General features: G+C 38.3%; 1 protein-coding gene and 2 long non-coding RNA genes across 9 annotated transcripts in view; 2 read left to right on the top strand and 1 right to left on the bottom strand.

Annotated features, from left to right (window-relative positions):
• PSD3 (pleckstrin and Sec7 domain containing 3) overlaps positions 1-17,443 on the top strand; it is a 780,457-nt gene that overhangs the window by 134,557 nt on the left and 628,457 nt on the right. The window lies entirely within an intron of this gene.
• Positions 730-10,726, top strand: LOC128314382 (uncharacterized). Its single transcript, XR_008295964.1, has 2 exons — positions 730-861; positions 9,552-10,726. It is a non-coding gene; the product is annotated as an uncharacterized LOC128314382 (long non-coding RNA).
• LOC113603040 (uncharacterized) lies at positions 4,593-13,563 on the bottom strand. The gene is made up of 5 exons (XR_008295965.1): positions 10,532-13,563; positions 6,131-6,187; positions 5,806-5,972; positions 5,568-5,719; positions 4,593-5,089 (listed from the first exon to the last, which is right to left on the bottom strand). It is a non-coding gene; the product is annotated as an uncharacterized LOC113603040 (long non-coding RNA).

Here is a 17,443-nt window from a genome sequence, read left to right as displayed (position 1 = left end):
CTCTCTTTCTGCACATCTGCTTCCTCTACCCCCTCTTCCACAGGGAGGAATATGGCCACCCACAGTTCCCAGGTTTACATCTCCTCTCTTTAGAGACAATTCAGACCAAGACTGAAACCCCTTAGGACTGCTTCCCAGCCCCTGGGAAAAGGCTCCCTGGTCCATTGTGGGTTGGGTGTCCCCCCAGTTTACTATGGGGCAGGGGCAAGCACAGCTTACATGGTACTATCAGATCTGCTGACAGGCCAAAATGGTGATGAATATGTATATCTTAGAAAGGGACAGTTTCTAGAAATTAATGCGATGTGGAGAGGAGGGGAGCAAATATGGATAACGAACACAATAAATGACCAAAAACACTGCCAGGGTGTTTTCAGCTAAAATTTATAAAGTGTTTGCTTTGTATAAATGTCCTGTCTGAGTCTTTTCAGATTTAAAGGAAACCATTTTTTACAGCCTTTGGGGAGATTTCAAAAAGAGCATCCCTGAACTAAGCAATATATTAGAATCAAACTATTGCTTGATACAGTTTATGAACAGATTTCCTTTCTGAATCTGATACTGGTTATGACATTGTAAATTTTCTCTTTCAAATATGTATCTTTGTATATTTTTCAGAGATTATAGGGTGCTATAAGAGTTACACAAATATAAGTCCTTAGTGAAAGTGGGGTTCCATACTAAGCAGATAACCATCTTAGATTCTGCGTGTGATCTCTTCCACTTTACAGCAACTCACTGGGACTCCTGACCAACAGTGTTCAAGAATTAAGAACAACAAAAATCACAAACATAAGCCACATTCCTTGAATTGGGCTATACTGATTCCTTGAATTGAACCATATGAATGAAAAACAAAAGGTGGGCAAAAGAAAGAAGGATGGTTCCATATAGTTAACATTGTTGGGCTATTGCAGGGCTGTGTTTTTAGGAAGCTCCCTTTCCCTCATTCTAAAGTAATCAGCAGTTCCGACTCCTTTTTTGGCTACCTTTTGTGTTGTGCATATTTCCTGTGATAATATTTAGTCAATTTTAACTTTTTGGAATTTAACTTTCAATTTTCAGGATGTGTGAATTTGTATTAACCTTTAAATTACCAGGTCCAGCAGATTATGAGGGCATTATTCAAGCATTTACAATGTTTTGTCATTTGAAAATCCTACTTTATCAGCAAGAAGATTTACTTCTCTTTATTGAATTCTCAAACTGATTGTATGGTAAAGTAACAATTAAAATGTCACACCATTTATCCCATGTCATAAGCAGAAAGATCTCACAAGAGTTTGTTCATATACACTCAATCTTTTCCATAAAGGATTTCAAGTGCACTGCAGCTATAGCACAAATTATAAATAAAAATAACGGCAAAGGTAAAGGTAAATAGTAATAAATAATCAGGTCTAGGAAATTATAAATAAGGATCAAGATGAAGAAAAGATCACGTCAAAATCAGGAAAACAATAACAACCAAAAATGTCATAAAGGTCCACAGAGTTGGTATTTTTGAAAGTCAGATTTGGATCTGTGCTTTCCATGTATCCAAGCTATAAGGGACATGGTTAGCTACACATTTCTCATTGTGAGAAAAGTTGGAGGAAAGGAAAGGATAAGGGGAAAAGGAAGGAAGGAAGGAAGGAAGGAAGGAAGGAAGGAAGGAAGGAAGGAACAGAGGGAAGGAGGGAGGGAGGAAAGGAGGGAATTTCTGTAACATGTTCCACAGAAATAATTCTCTCAGAAAACCAAATATTGCTTAGCCTTTAAAATAGCAATAAAAAATAAAATTTGGGTAAATTGTTTTCTAAGAAACACTTGATATTTACTATTTCCTTGTTTCTTTAGATGTATATACAACATAATTTTCTTGATAACTTGAGTAATTACTACAATAGTAGTATTGTTTGTTGGCAACTTTACATCAGTAAGACTATTTGCTTTTATGTATAATGCCCCCAAATATTCTGCTGTGTGAGTTCTTATTGCTGTTTAGTAATTTTTCAATTTCCTACATGTTGGCCTATTCCTTCTTGCTATTATTAATGTGCCTACATCTAATGTACCTTTAAAATCCACCACAATCCAGGAAACTAGATAACAAATGTGTTTAAATTGTAAATCAACTTTGTTAATTATGTAAAGTAAAAGTAAAAATGCTCTTTGTGAGGGGTTGAGTGGCTCATCTAGCAGGAAATCTCATGAGTTTTAATACGGACTTTTTTTCTTCTGATTTTGTGTGTTCAGACATGGTACTTCTGCTTTCTATAACCATGGTCATAATCTGGATGAATAGTTGCTAAAGAAATAATTTCTGGACTCATTCATTCAATAAATATTTCTTGATCACTGACTATCTAGCAGGCACTATTCCAGGCACTGGGGATACAGTAATGAATAGGAAAAAGTCCTTGCTTATATATTCTGGTGGGAGCAGGAAATGAAACAAGTAAACAAGACATGAACATACAACTTCAGATTGTGACAAGTGCTTGGAAGAAAATAAAACAGAAGGAAGTGGTGAAGTAATCTGCGTAAGAATGAAGTTTAGTTTGAAAGTGAGAATTGGCCTCATGGGGAAGGTGACTTTTGAAGTAAGACTTGAATGACAGGCAGGAGCCAACCATGGAAGATCAGGGAGGGGAAGGTTCAAGGCAAGGATTAACACAAGAATCCCATGTACCTGCAGATCAATAGTGAGCATAAGTTACTAGAAAAGTCAAAGCCATAGGCAAGGATAGATCATGTAGAGCTTCATAGACTCAGATAAGAAGTTAGAATTTTATTCTAAGTACAATGGGGAGCTTTTGGAGAGTTTTAAACAGGAAAGAAATGCAGAAGTTAAGGGAAGTATGGGTGCATTTATGAAGTAACTGCCCTACAGTTACTCTGCAGATTAGAGAATTTAATATTCTTGCCCACTTCTAATCTTATCAAAAAATCCTTGAGGCACACAATTTAACTTCCTCTGGATGATAGGGAGCTCTGATTTTTTCCCCAAAGTCCTTTAGCTCTGAACTGTAGAGGCACGATAAATTCATGAAGTATTAAGACAGGTGGAGGAGGGGAGAATACTCATTACTCAAGTATTTGAGATTTCCCTGAATGAAACTGCATACTAATGATAGACAATATGAGCAGGTCCTCTCAATATTTGTAATCTTGAAATGTTTGATTTTGTTTAGGATAACAATGTTTAGTATGTAAACAGAAAACTTTCTCTCTCTTCTGTATCATTATAAAATGCATTGCACATAATAGGTGCTCCATAAATATAACCTCTAGGTTGTCTATGGCAAAGCCACCCTAAGTGACCTCCTCTTTCACTAATTCCTTCAGTTCTTTCCTCACATCCCTCCTTTCCCTGCACTTCGCATTTGTAAGGCATTACCTATGACGCATCCAGGCTGGTGACTTGTCAGGCACCAGTGGTAGTTGGCACTGTTGGAGTGGATTTTATTCAATCCAAAGTAGAATAAAATTTCAAACTGTCTTTGGGGTCATAAATTTAGCATAGTGGTATATTTATGAAAATATATTTCTCTTGTGGCTTAAACTAGTGCTCTCGGGTGGGCCTGTGGCCAAGGAATTACAGTAATATTTCTCTTTGGCTCAGCTTGTTGACCTAGTTTCCTAGGTCTACTTTGCAAATAATCTTTGTGAAAAATGTCCCCTCAATAATAGTAACTATTCTCCTAAAGAGCCAGCTTTACTCCATGCCTTGAATAACCTATAAAATAAATATTTTCACCATAAATAATCATCCCTACTTTTCATGCCATTTGAGAAAGCTAATGGCAAAATTCTTTCCATTTTCATCCTCAATCTGTTTTAGTAGGTGAACTTTTTCTTACAATTCGCTACAAACTGCTCTTCCACCTTTTTATACTGTTTTGTGAACCATTTATGGCTGGCTACCTTCTGTGCATTTATTGGGTTGTCTTATTGTTTGTAGCCTCTGAAGCCCTTTGAGAAAAAAAGTATTACATAAATCCAACTAGATGGAATTATACTATTGACTACCTAAGTTACTCTAAGCATTACTAAATGAATTTTTTTAATGTTTCTGTTGGTTCTTTTTGTAAACATTAAACAGGAGGGAGATTCTTTTCCTGCTTTCTATAAGCTTTAAGTTTGAGGCAAACATATGTACAAAGAGGCATTTTTAGACATATGCAAGAAACATCAGCAGAATACAGACAAAGGGTTATAACTTTGTGTAATAATCTGTATAGGCTTACACTCGAGTGATGACCAAATAAGAAAGTTGCGCAAGTTACTATCTGCACATCATGATTTGAGGTGAAAAGTCACCATCTCTGTTCCATATTGTCAGGGCATCTCATACTGGAGATGGTCTTCATGGGCCATCTGAGTGAAGGCAGGAAAATTGTGGCTGATTGACAGAATGTAAAGAAGGTTTGCATTTGGAGTTTCTCCTGGGTTCAGGTGTGAATTTCCTTATGCTTTAATAAAGAACATAATCCAATCATATACACATAGAGTGAATGTTTTCCTAACTGAAAATTAAGATTTCTGGGTTGTAAGTTTATACCTTTTATTCAGAAGTACAAAAAATAAATTTAAAATAATAAGCTACATTTACTGAATAAAATACCATGAAAAGAAACACATATTTTAGCATAAAAATATGCATAATTTAATGCAACATTGGAAAATTTGAAGTCAGGACCAGAAAATCTGGACACAGACTACCATGTTTGTGTGTTAGAGAAAGGTAGGCTCCCACCAGACCAAGAAGATTTCTCCTCACCTTGGAAGATTTCCTTTTGCGGGGTGGGGGGAGGGGCAAGCAGTGATGACAACTGATTAAGGCCACTTTGCAAGTGTTGTTGATAGGAGACTGCAGAAACACAGGAATGGGTCCTATAAGCTTAATCAAAGTCAGGGAATCTGAAGCAATTTCCTGGTCAGAGTGTGCAGGGACATGGAGAGGGGAGGCTGGGCTTGGGATGCTTCTTTGAATGCAGCACCTTTTGGAAGGACCACAGTCTTGCCTGTGGTACATGAAGGATTCTGTCATTCAGACAACAAACCAAAGCTGGTATCCAGGTTGAGAGAGGGCAGACTGTAATCCCTGAACAAAAACGAGGGTTAGAACTTTGTGACACTATAACAATATGTCAGTTCGCAATAGTAATGTATAGATTGGCTTTTCTGCACCTTTCTTCCCTGACAAAATGGTTACTGAGACCTCGTAGGCCCTTAATCATGAAGATAGACCAAAGAATTCATAACGTTAATATCCTTCCCTTGGCAAACTAGTCTGGCCTATACTGCAGGTGGAACAGACTTAACCTTATGAAAAAATTGGTTCCTATTCTGCTAATACCAGGAAAAAGAAGAAAATAATCTATTCATGAACTATAACTACAGCAGTTATCATTTTGTTATTTTTAATAAAACCACATTAAAATCTTCCTCCAATACCCCACCTTCCTGGACTAGCAATAAATTCAGTCCCAAATATTCTCAGGGCTCTCTGTCCACTAAAATTGGGCCACTGGTCAAGAAGTTTCCATGATATGAAAGCATTCATGAATTCTTGCATTTACCTGTTCCTTCAGTGCATGGTCAGCTTAGCACTGTGTTGAAGAGCACAGAACCTGGAGCCAGACTCCAAGTGTGAGTCTCAGCTCTGCCTGCACCTTCCTAGCTGGGTAGCCTTGGGTGAGTTACAAATCTCTCTGTACCTCAATTTCCTCATCTGTAAAATAGAGGTGAGGTGAGTACCTACTTGATAGAAAATAATAATTTAGTTCTAATATAAATATAAAGCGCTTGGACCCATACCTGGCACAGAGTACATAGATGCTGGGGACCTCCAACTTCAATCACCAGTTCTCCATCCATCCTAACCTTTGCCAAACTGCCTCTCATTATAGGCTGTGTGCTTTCAGGTCTGGCAGCTCCATTGTTTCTGTAAACTTGGGCCTGGGGTCTGGACTCCCTCTGTGCTTCTAGAAGAGTAACACATAGGAAGTAGACAAGTCAGAAGTAGGGGAAAGGAAGTAGAGGTCCCTCTCCCTGTAGATCTGAATAAGATTCCTTCCACCACCAAATATAAACATAAAGGCTATTATTTTCCTTGTTTAATCATAATGTTTGTGTTACATACCTAATATCTGAGTTCTCTATTAAGTCATCATCTACTGCAGGCCACAAATGATGGGACCTTGAGAAAAGGAAGTATTGAAGCATAGAAATCTTCAGGAAAACAAGAGAGCTCTCTGTACTTGGAAGAGTGAAGTAATTTGCCTCCGAGTCCTAAACAAGGTTAGGAAGTAGGAGGAAAAATATCGAAGCCTGTAAAATCCTGACTAAAGTGCGCAAGTCATTTCATAAACACCCACCTTCCCTTTAATTTCTGCCACTCTCCAGCTTAAAACTTCCTCCAGGGCACTGCCTCTGAGCAGCCCCCAGAATTAATCAGGATTCTCTTTATACTTGCCAGGCTCAGGCCAACACCCTCCTCTCCCAGACACTTGTTTCAGCATCTTTAGCATCTTCTAACAGAAGAGAAATGTCTTGAGGGACACTGTTCCTTGACATATAAACCTCCCCAAGGCACAGCAAGGGACTTGGCTTAAAGGGAGGGGAACTGGAAAAAAATAAGGAAAAAATTCACAAATTGATGTCAATAAATTATTCTGCCAGTCAAGATGGTTTAGAGAGATTTTTAATTATTAGACCACATGTAAAAATAAAACACTAAGACTGGGTCTGTCTTGCCTAAGTAAAAAGGAAAGAGTTAAGGAAAATTTGGATTTTACAAAAATTTATTGATAAACTATGTTGGTTCTCTGGATTCAACATCCTGGATTCAAGTTGCTTGGTTAGTTCCAGTGTCCTCTTTTATCTTTCTTTCTTTCTTTCTTTTTCTTTCTTTCTTTTTTTTTTTTTTTTTTTTTTAATTTTTAGGAGGGAATGCCAACCTTCATTTATACTTGGGTTTGAGTTCACAGCAATTTTTTTTTAATGTTTATTTACTCTTAGAGAGAGAGAGAGAGCACAAGCAGGGGAGGGGCAGAGAAGGAGACACAGAATCTGGAGCAGGCTCCAGGCTCTGAGCTGTCAGCACAGAGCCCGATACGGGGCTTGACTCATGAACACAAGATCATGACCTGAGCCAAAGTCAGCTGCTTAACCGACTGAGCCACCAAGGTGTCCCTGAGTTCAGGGCCATCTTAAACAGTATAGTAAAGCAGGAAAAAGCACAGGTCCCGCAACCAAAGTTCAAACTCCAACACAAACATATTAACTATGTGACAACTGGCAAACATTATCTGGAGTTCCTTCAGTAAGGTGGAGAGACTATCACCCCAGCTTCTTGTGTTCCAGGATTCTTTACCACAAAACTGGGGATTTGTTGTCTCGCAGCTTCAAAGAATGAAGAGGTGGACACAAAATAAGCAGCAGGCAAAAGTTTATTAGAATATAAGATTAGAAAGGAAGAACAGTAGGAAAGCTCTCTTTACAGAGAGGGGACATTCAAAAGTGACTGCCCAAGGATTATAGGCAAGGGTTCTTGTTTAATAAGGTTCTCTGGTCAGCCAATTCCCCTTCCCTTCCCCCTTGTTCCTTCTCAGGTTCTACTCTTATTGGCTTGATAGCTCTGGGTGCTGGGTTGTCCATTCCTGATTGGCTTGTTTCCATTGTATGAGGGATGGTCTATGGCCATAGTTAGGTCTCTTGTCAAATTCCAGAGGGGGAACCTAAGGGAAAGTAGGTGGGGTGTGTTACATTCTTAAGAGAAACCTTATGCCTGAGGGGACTTGCTGAGGTCAGACACTCTCAGCATTGTTCCAAAATAGGTGTTTTTTTCCCACCTGAGGACCTCGGGCCCTAATCTTTCCCTCTCTGCCTACTGAATCCTATCTTCTCCTATCACACTAGCAGCTGTTGCAGCCACATCCACCCCAGCCTGCTTCTCAGGCACTCTACCTGAAAGGCAACTGGGCTGAAAGACAGTGGGCTCTGTAAGTCTCCATTCTGCTGGTTAGCGTGGGACTTGGCAAGCTGTCGATCTTTTGATGGAGCCTCTAACTCCAAATGTTCACTAAAGGCAAGAAATAGGAACTCTAGAACTGATATAAGGGCCAAGTGAGAAAAACTGCACATAGGTCTTCAGTAAGTATTAATTATTTACAAGTGTTGCCCAGGACAAGGGTGTGTCCAAAGTGCGCAATGATGTGCAAAGTCGGGTGCACAAGACAATCTGTTTGGTACAGAAAGAAAAAGATTGTTGTACCCCTTTTTATGTTTTTATCTCTCATCTTTAAAAATTTTTATTTTGTGTTTTAAAATTTACATGACATATTAATATGATAGCATTAATTGTAATGACTGGGTTCAGGGGAAAATGTTTTAACATTGCTAGGCATATCATACTAAAAACAAATATTGAAAACAAATGCTACTTACATGACAATTTTATCTAATTCTTAAGCTTCTTGTAACATCATGATTCATCTGTAATAGGGCAGGAATGCCCAGAACAATGATCTAGTTCTGCTACAAACTCCAATGTGTGGAGGTTTTTCCCGCACCACCAAACAATTCTACCCCAGCTGGGTGCCCTGCAATACAACTCAATTATGACACTACATGGAGCTAGCGTCAGATCCCAGATTAAGGGTTTAGTACTACAAGACTGCCCCCACTTCCCCCATTTTAGATGCCAGACCAGATTGTCACCTTTGCTTCTGACTTACTGGCTGGGTTGAATTAGTTTGCTAGGGCAACTGACAGAACTCAGAGAAACAGTTTACTTACTAGATCACTGACTGGTTTCTTATAAAAGGATATAACTCAGGAACAGCCAAATGGAAGAGATCACAGGGTGAGGTATGGGGAAATGCCTTGGAGCTTCCATGCCCTCTCCAGGAAGACATGCCACTCTCCCCAAAATCTCTAGTGTTCACCAACCCAAAAGCTCTTTGAACCCCATCTTTTCTGGTTTTTATGGTGACTTAATTGCACAGGTACAATTGATCAAATCAACCATTGGTATTTGAACTCAGTCTCCAGCCCCATCCCCTCCCTGGAGGTGTGAGAATGGGGCAGTGGACTAAACTTTCCAACTCTAATCACAGGTTATTTCCTTAAGGACCATGCCTCACCCTAGGGGCTTTCCAGAAGTTACTTCATTAACGTAACAAAGGACGTCCTTTAGGAAATTCCAAGAAATTTAAGAGAGACAGAGCCTGAGCATGGAAGGAGCAGAGAGAGAGGGGGATACAGATTCAGAAGCAGTCTTCAGGCTCTGAGCTGTTAGCCCAAAGCCCAACATGGGACTTGAACTCACAAGCCGTGAGACACTGACCTGAGCCAAAGTCAGAGGTTTAACCAACTGAGCCACCCAGGTGCTCCATCCCTTGTAATCTTGAATTCTTTACTTTACCTTATAAGATGAGGTTTGGAGTAGGGCTGCCAGATTTAGCAAACAAAAACAGCAATATTTGGGACATAGTTATACTTTTCAGTATAACTGTTGTTATCTGAAATTCAAATTTATTGGTGTCCTGTATTTTATCTAGCAACCCTTGGTTGGAGGTGTACTTGGCAACTTGTCCTTGTTTGGAGTCCACTTGTACTCAGCCAGCTAAGTGATTTCAGGCAAGTTACTTAACTTCTCTGGGCCTCACTTTCTTTGTACCCCTCCATTGTTGTTAGCATCCTTTTTATAGAGGATGTCAAGCACTTGCACATTTCTTGCACATAGTAGATAAGGTTCTTACTAAATTATAGGTATTATAATAATCACAGATGACCCTGTTACTTATACTTTCAAGTATTACCTCATTTTACCTAATGTTACCTAGTATTACCTAGTTTCACGTATTTTTGTTCAAATCTAATCTCCTTTACTTTACTAGAAGGTGGGATCCACATATGCACAGACCTGCACATAATGGGTACATAATTGGTTGAATTCTGTATAAGTACAGTTTCTACCCAAGCACTTCTGTTGAGTCTGATTGACTGGCTACTTGGCTGGCCCCTTTGTCCAATTCTCCTATTCCCTTCCTTCCCCTTCCCCCATAAGAAGAATAAGGCTTGGTTCCTAAATTATTTCAAATAAGATAAGCCCTTGTGGAAACTGCTTCAGTCAGTTTTTACAGGCCAATAGATCCCACAGCATGTATATGATTTACCGTTCATATTAAATTGAAAAGCTCCCTTGTGTAATTCTTTGGAACTACTGATGAAAATGAAAGGCATTCACCAGAACTGTTGTAAAGATTTAATGACACTTGCATTCAAGCTGCTGAAAGTAAATAATTATGATGCTGTGTGGCTATTCTTCTGCTGAGTTTAGACAGTTTAAAACAACTTGTCCTGTGTTAGCTTGACATTAATTCAAGGTGTGTGAACAATCTCCATCAGAACTGTGAGCAACGTATGATGGAAACTTAGACATTTTTTTATAGATTTATGAAGCATAACAAGAATTTGGAGGAGGGGACCCTCAGGACAGTGACAGGGGATTGTGAGAAGGACTTCCTGGAAGGCTCACCTGTCCAGATCACCCTATGAGAGGGAGAGGTGCCCAGGAGAAAGCACCACCAACAGTCACAGCAAGCCCAACTCTGGATGGTTTGTGTGTCACTGCACCAAGGCACGTCACTCGTCTTCCAAGCCAGATCTTTGTCCTGCCCCCACTTGCTATCAAGAAGGAAAAGAAAAGTGAAAAATAAAGACTGAGTGTGAATTTGTGTGTTTTTTTTTTAAAAAGGTCCTTGACCTTTCAACTTCCCCCATTTCAACCCTGCTATTACTAAGTATCCCACTGGGTCACCCATTCTCCTCAGGTGTTCTGGGACCTCTGTCAGGTATCCCCTGAAGGGGAGAAAAAAATTTTCCTGGGTCTAAGATCTTTCTAGCTGGACCAAGAATGAAATTTACAGGGTTGCCTGGGTAGCCGAGTCAGTTGAGAGTCCAACTCTTGATTTCGGCTCAGGTCACAATCCCTGGGTCGTGGAATTGAGCCCTGTGTCAGGCTGTGCACTGAATGTGGAGCCTGCTTGAGATTCTCTCTCTCTCTCTCTCTCTCTCTCTCTTTCTCTCTCCCTCTGCCCCTCTCCCCCACTTGTGTACTCTCCCTCTCTCTAAAATGAAAAAATAAGAATTAAATTTACATAAGACAGATTAACATGAAAAAAAACCCAGTTGCATTAGGTACACACAGAGACCCAATAATGAAATTGAGACCCAAAGAAATGACCAGAGCAAGCAGTTTTTATACTTTTTACCCAAAGAAACAATAAATCTGTGAGGCATTGACAGGACAAAGAAAACTTAGCTTTAGGAACTTCAATTAGTAAGGAATTCTAAACAGAATTTGGGCTGTGGTAGTAAATTAGTAAAAAGTAACAAGGGTTGTTCACACAGCCTTCTTGGCTCTAAATTTCCTATCTCTGGCAATTAGGATGTCTCTTTACTTCTTGTGCAGGGAGGGTAGCTTTCACAGGGGAGATTTGTTTCCTGCTTTCAGGGGGACGGGGAACTGTCTGAGTGTCCTTCTTGCACAGGCTATCTCTTAAGTAACTTTTATTCAAAATAATCAATATGCCAAAGTGGTACATTTTGGGCAGCCTGCCCTTGGCCCCTACAGCTCTGTATGCAGGCTGCAGAGGAGCCAAAGTCAGGGTACTGGGCAGTCAGTCCTGATTCCTAGCACATAGGCTTGAGCCATGAACAAATGAACTTAATTGAACTTTTGTGTATGTGGACGATCATTCTCTTCCACAGCATTATCAGAGAGCATTTCCCATGTACTTGACTAACGGAGGGATTTTCCATCTGATTCCGGGTGTTCCATGTTGAAAGCCAAGGGGAGATCCCTGCATTTGGCAAAAAAGACAGAATGCATAGGCAGATGCCAGGTGCATTTCTCCATGTTGGCCAGAAAACAGTACAGAGGGCTGCGTTTGATAAACCCATTTGGCTCAAAGCAGGAAATGAGTCCTACATGGACGGCTGCTGTGGGTCTCTCCAGAGCAGCTCCCATCTGCTTCACCTAGCTTACTGTGCTTCACTTCACCCTGAGCCTTGAGTGCCACCCTTTGCTGCTGGCTCAAGACACACTAGGAAAGACTCTGTGTGGACCACTGAATTGTAATTCCATCTTCTATTTCTGTCTGCCCATTTTTGTGGGACTTCCTGTCCTTTCACAAGCTATTTAAGTGATGCTCAGGAAACTTATGGTTCAGACTTGTGAGCTCATCGAATGCATGGTTAGAGTCCAAGGGCTTTTCTGACACCCTTTCTGTGGGACGTGTTTTGGAGAATTCAGTGACTCTTGGTGCAATGGTGGCTTTTGGTTTCCTTATCTCTCAAATGAAGATTTGGGTGCGATGACTCTGGAGTGTCTTCCATCTCTAATATTCTGTGAGCTTCTGGAATGGAATTATAGGTATGAATATACTATAAAGCACTATAAAGTAAGTGTCACTACTGTTATTATGTTTTCCTCTGAATCATATCACAAACTAAGATGTAGCACAATGCCTATTTCTCTCAATAATTCTTTCAAATTGACCAATTTTTAAAAATTATAATTGAGATACTTGAATGTCTTCCCAAAGAACTCATCAGTCTTATAGCTTTAGCATTAACTTTAATTCATTTAACAGATATTCCTTTGTAGGCTGTGTGCTAGACATAATGGATATTAATAATAATCATAAAACCAGATTTGTTCTTGAAGTGTATATAATCTAGCTGAGAACACAGACCTTAAATAAGTATTTAAAAGTATGATGAGTATTACAAGGAAGGACAAGATTCTACAGAAATGTAAAATGGGGGCACCCATCCTGGTTTGAGTGGGTAAGAAAAGTTTTTTTGCCAGGAGTAACTATCCAGATTAATACTAACAGCTAACATTACTGAGTATATATCATATGTCATCATGTTATGTGCATTATTTCATCTAAACTTCACAAGAGCCCCATCAGGCAGGGTCTATTATTGTTTCTACTTACAGACCAAAAAAAAAAAAAAAAAAAAAAATCAAAGTTGTGAAAAGGCTAACAGCAGTTGGAGAGTTGGAGACACCTGGATATGAGTGCAGGTAGTTATACACCATGTTCTTTGCTGACTCTGGGGTAGAAGAAACGACAGACAAGCCTGGAGACAAAGGCTGCATCAGATCCTGCAGGTCTTGATGGACTGTGTGAAATTGCACTGGAAGAAAGCATCAACTGGTTACTACTCTTGGGAGGGAGTTTCTCAATGTCCCTCTGTTCCTCAAGATAATAATGTGTTTGTAAAAGAAAAACAAGCTGCTTTATCATTCAGAAAAGAAGGAGATGGGATGGTTTATATACAGCCAGAGGTATTAGGGTTTGTGAGAAATAGAATTTCTCTGAAGTAAAATTTTCTCATAAGTAGATGGCATAATCTAATTTTCTAATAAGCTTTGAGTAATAAAACTCTATAATGATCTTAATAAAATTCTACCTGATATCTATCAGATGGCAATAATAGTGAATATTCACTGTTTTAATAATAGAATTATTCTAGTTAAAGTTACAAAGGCATTGATTCTAGCAGGTTCTTTTTCTCAATACTTAGAATTACTTTTTAGGGAAAAAGTGGGAATAATAAATATTATAATAGCAGAAGGGAGGAATTTTATTTCTGACATTTTAAGCACAGCTCTAAAAAGTTTAACTTAAACATTTCTTAGCTAGGAATGACTCAACATTTAGGAGATGAATTTTCTGGGCAACATTTAGATTCTTCAGTATTATTAGAATGTTTCCACCTTGACTTCAAAAGAAACAATTTAAGTGTGTCCAATATGCACCTTTATCTAGGTGCATACCAAAGCATCTTTAATTAGTAGGAATTGCATGCTACTAAAGCGTAATTAATTATAAGTCAGCTACCTGGACTTCTCAATTAACTTGAATTTCTTTTTGTATTGTATCTAAGGCATAAAGGAAATTGCCAGATAATAAAGTGTTAAAAAAAAAAAAAGAAAAGAAAAACACCTGACATATATTTTAAGACTAAAACATGTCATGCTGACTGTGTACCTCAGGCCAAGATTCTGTGCATTCAAATTCTGCTACTCTTGGGATTAAGAGCATGAATTTGGAAATCAGATGGGCCTGGGAGAGTTGTTATTACATTCACTATTTGTCTCCAGGCAGGTTATTTAATTTCTTGATAGCTCAATTCATTCATCTGCACAAAAAGGATAATAATACCAGTCTTGCTGTAATGTAGGAAGAGTCAAAGGGATTGCATAAGTAAAGCAAAGAGTCACCTCATGACAGGTGCTCAGGAAACTGAAATCATTTAAAACCAAGATTTAGTCATCCCATTATCAGAAATAATCAAAGAAAAGTGACATTACATTTGGTATTCAGTACTAACTCCTGTAAAAAATTATGCCTTCAGATTTTCAAAAATTACTTTTAACAATGATGGTTAAAATTAAAATATTTCTTGGTTAACCTTTGGTAAATTACAATTACAATCAGGTAACTAGAATGCCCAATTTAGAAAATATTCAGGTTAATATAAACTTGATTTTTTATAGTATTCAGAAACTATAGTGTTTTATCTACAAAAAAATAGGATCATCTTTTCGAAGTCAATAGAATTGTCAACTCTAATTTTAGCAAAGTTTAAATAGACTTCCAGGTAGGAATTAGTGCTGTTTTTTTCTGCCTTTTTAAGCTAACTCTGAGTTCTTCAAATCTTAGTGTCTCATGCATGCCTTCTAATTAATTTCTTAGTTTTGTTCTTTGTTGAATATATATTAGCACCTTTACTTTTGCAGGGCTAATAGATGTTTTTCTTGACTAATTTTGAATGGTTCTGAATTTTCTTTTCTTTTGCATTTGGGGCAAAAACAGTCACATCACATAGATATGACTTTGAAAAGATCGATTTTTCAAATATAGGTCATACCATATATACATAGTAACACCTGTGTAAAATACTTACTAATCTATCTGCTTGGTCAATACAGATTTTGGGGTAAGGTACTATTTCCCCAAAATGTGCACTTTAGATGGTAACACAGCTTTTATTATTTTTATTTTAAAAGTTATATATTTTAAAGAATATTAATATATACCTTATACTTATAGGAAATGATACCAGTTTGCCATTTATTGATAATAATTCTAAAGATTTCTTCTTAAATTATTTAAGTAAAAAACATTAAGAATTGAACATATATTATTCATATGCAACAAAAATTGTGCAGATGATACATGAGGAGGTGAAACCAGGGAAATAGGAATATTGTTGCTCTTAACTGCACGACTTGGGTGAGTCACTTCACTATTATTTTTTCCACTTCACTTTTCTAAGCCTCCGTTTCTTCATCTACAAAATGGGAATTGGACCTTATAATCACCCCATCAACTGTAAGCATCCTTCTGACCACACTTAACTCATCTTTCTCTCACAACTACCAGGATAGTGGGGGAAACACTACCATGTGGCTCATTGCATGACTGTAAGATTCAGTAAGTTAACTGAAATGCCTTCACTTCTACCACTGGAAGATGCCTCTCTGTCTACAGTAATAGACTATATATAGTAATTTTCTTTTCAGTTGCCTACTCATAGAGATACATTGTATAGCCACAAGCCAAATATTTAAACATTGTGTTTTTGTTTTGTTTTTGTTTTTGTTTTTTGTGCCCTGGACATGTGAGGTGCAATGAAGGAAACAAGAGAAATGTCAGAAATGGTGAATGTCCTCAAGGAGTTTACAGTTTCCCTGGGAAGGCAGTAAGAGGGCAAGTTAGGCATTTAGGTGAGCAAATATAATTGTATATGGGGAATTTTACCCAGGATGGGGAGGTGAAAGCTGTTAGCAAGTTTAAGGAGGAGAATGGGACATGACCTGGAGGGAAGAGGAGTTAAAAATAAAGGGTAAGAAGAAGGAGAACATTCTAAGCTGGGTTAGCTGTGTGTATAAGGTCTCAAAAGTGATATTTTTAAATGTATAATTTAGCAAACTTACCAGAAAAAAGGAAAATAATAATACCTGTTTACTCTTGATTTGCAAGCTAACATGCTTGTTGGTTGAGTCATTTTGTTAATTATATCTTGTCAGCCATGATTAAGTTATTAACCATGTCCTTTTTTTTATTTTCCAAAATATTCTCTAACTATAAAGATCTTGACTGGAGCGCCTGGGTGGCTCTGTTGGTTAGGCGACCGACTTCAGCTCAGGTCATGATCTCACAGTTTGTGAATTCGAGCCCCACGTTGGGCTCTGTGCTGACAGCTCAGCGCCTGGAGCCTGCTTCAGATTCTGTGTCTTCCCCTCTTTCTACCCCTCCCCTGTTCATGCTCTGTGTCTCTCTGTCTCTCAGTAATAAATAAATGTTAAAAAAATAAAAATAAATTAAGAACTTGACCAACTAAATTACTTTATTTCTTTTGCTTGTTTGTTTTGTCAGTGTGGTGTGGCTAGGGGGAGGTAGGGGGAAGGACTGCCAACTAGGATTTCATTTATTTCTTTTTAAGAAATTCTAAGCTGGCATAAGAAAATGGGAAGGGGTGCAGACAAGTGAGGCATGATCAGATGTCACTGGTGGAGGCTGGCACCTGGCTGATGCCTGCAAAGTGTACCCAGGCTATAAAGAAAACCCTGGCTAATGAATGTGCCCCACTGTGTTTTGTGACTGATTAAAAGAGGACAAAGAAAGGGCCAGTAAGAGTAGGTAGAAGCCAGGAGCCTTCAACAAGAGGTTGTTGTTACCTTGCCAAAGAAGATATCTAGATAACCAGGGACAGGCAGCTTCTGAGCCACTTGCCATTCTTAAGCTTCATGCCTTTGCATGACTGGTTGTTTCCATGTATCATCTTTCATTTCCCTCTTTCCTCCTTTAGTTAACCTTATAATTGAGGAAATCATTAAAGAAGAATTTCATCCTATCAAAAAATATGTGTAATTGAAACGATGATCAATTTGGCTTCATTAGGGAAGCATATTTCAAAGTAACAAGATTTATTGACATATATTAATGTTAGTGTTGAGCTATGTATAAGATCTACAGATCTCTGTGGCTATACATATAAGGAAACCAATAATCCTGTAAGTGAAGCTACAGATATTTTTTATGTATTGATAAATAAGAGGCATTGATGGCAAAATCTCTAGATAGATATTTTTAAAACTACTTCTTGGAAACTCAATTAAATTTTAAAGTTTTTTTTTTTTCCAAGTTTTCTCTAGTCACCTGAAACCACATACTCCTTGAATCCCCAAACTTCAAAATGTATTCACTTCCTTCCGCTGACATTATTTGCAAATAAGGAAGGAAACAAACCCCAGCTCAACAAAACCTAACATTTCAGGGAGTTAAAGCCCTCCAAACATCATAATATAATATAATTGCTATCATTTGAAAGGTCAGTGACATTTAGGGCTGTCTCGGTCAAAAGC

The sequence above is a fragment of the Acinonyx jubatus genome, chromosome B1, assembly GCF_027475565.1.
Source record: "Acinonyx jubatus isolate Ajub_Pintada_27869175 chromosome B1, VMU_Ajub_asm_v1.0, whole genome shotgun sequence".
NCBI lineage: Eukaryota > Metazoa > Chordata > Mammalia > Carnivora > Felidae > Acinonyx > Acinonyx jubatus.
The sequence above is the reverse complement of the archived record's forward strand: the minus strand, read 5'-3'. Positions and strand labels throughout refer to the sequence as shown.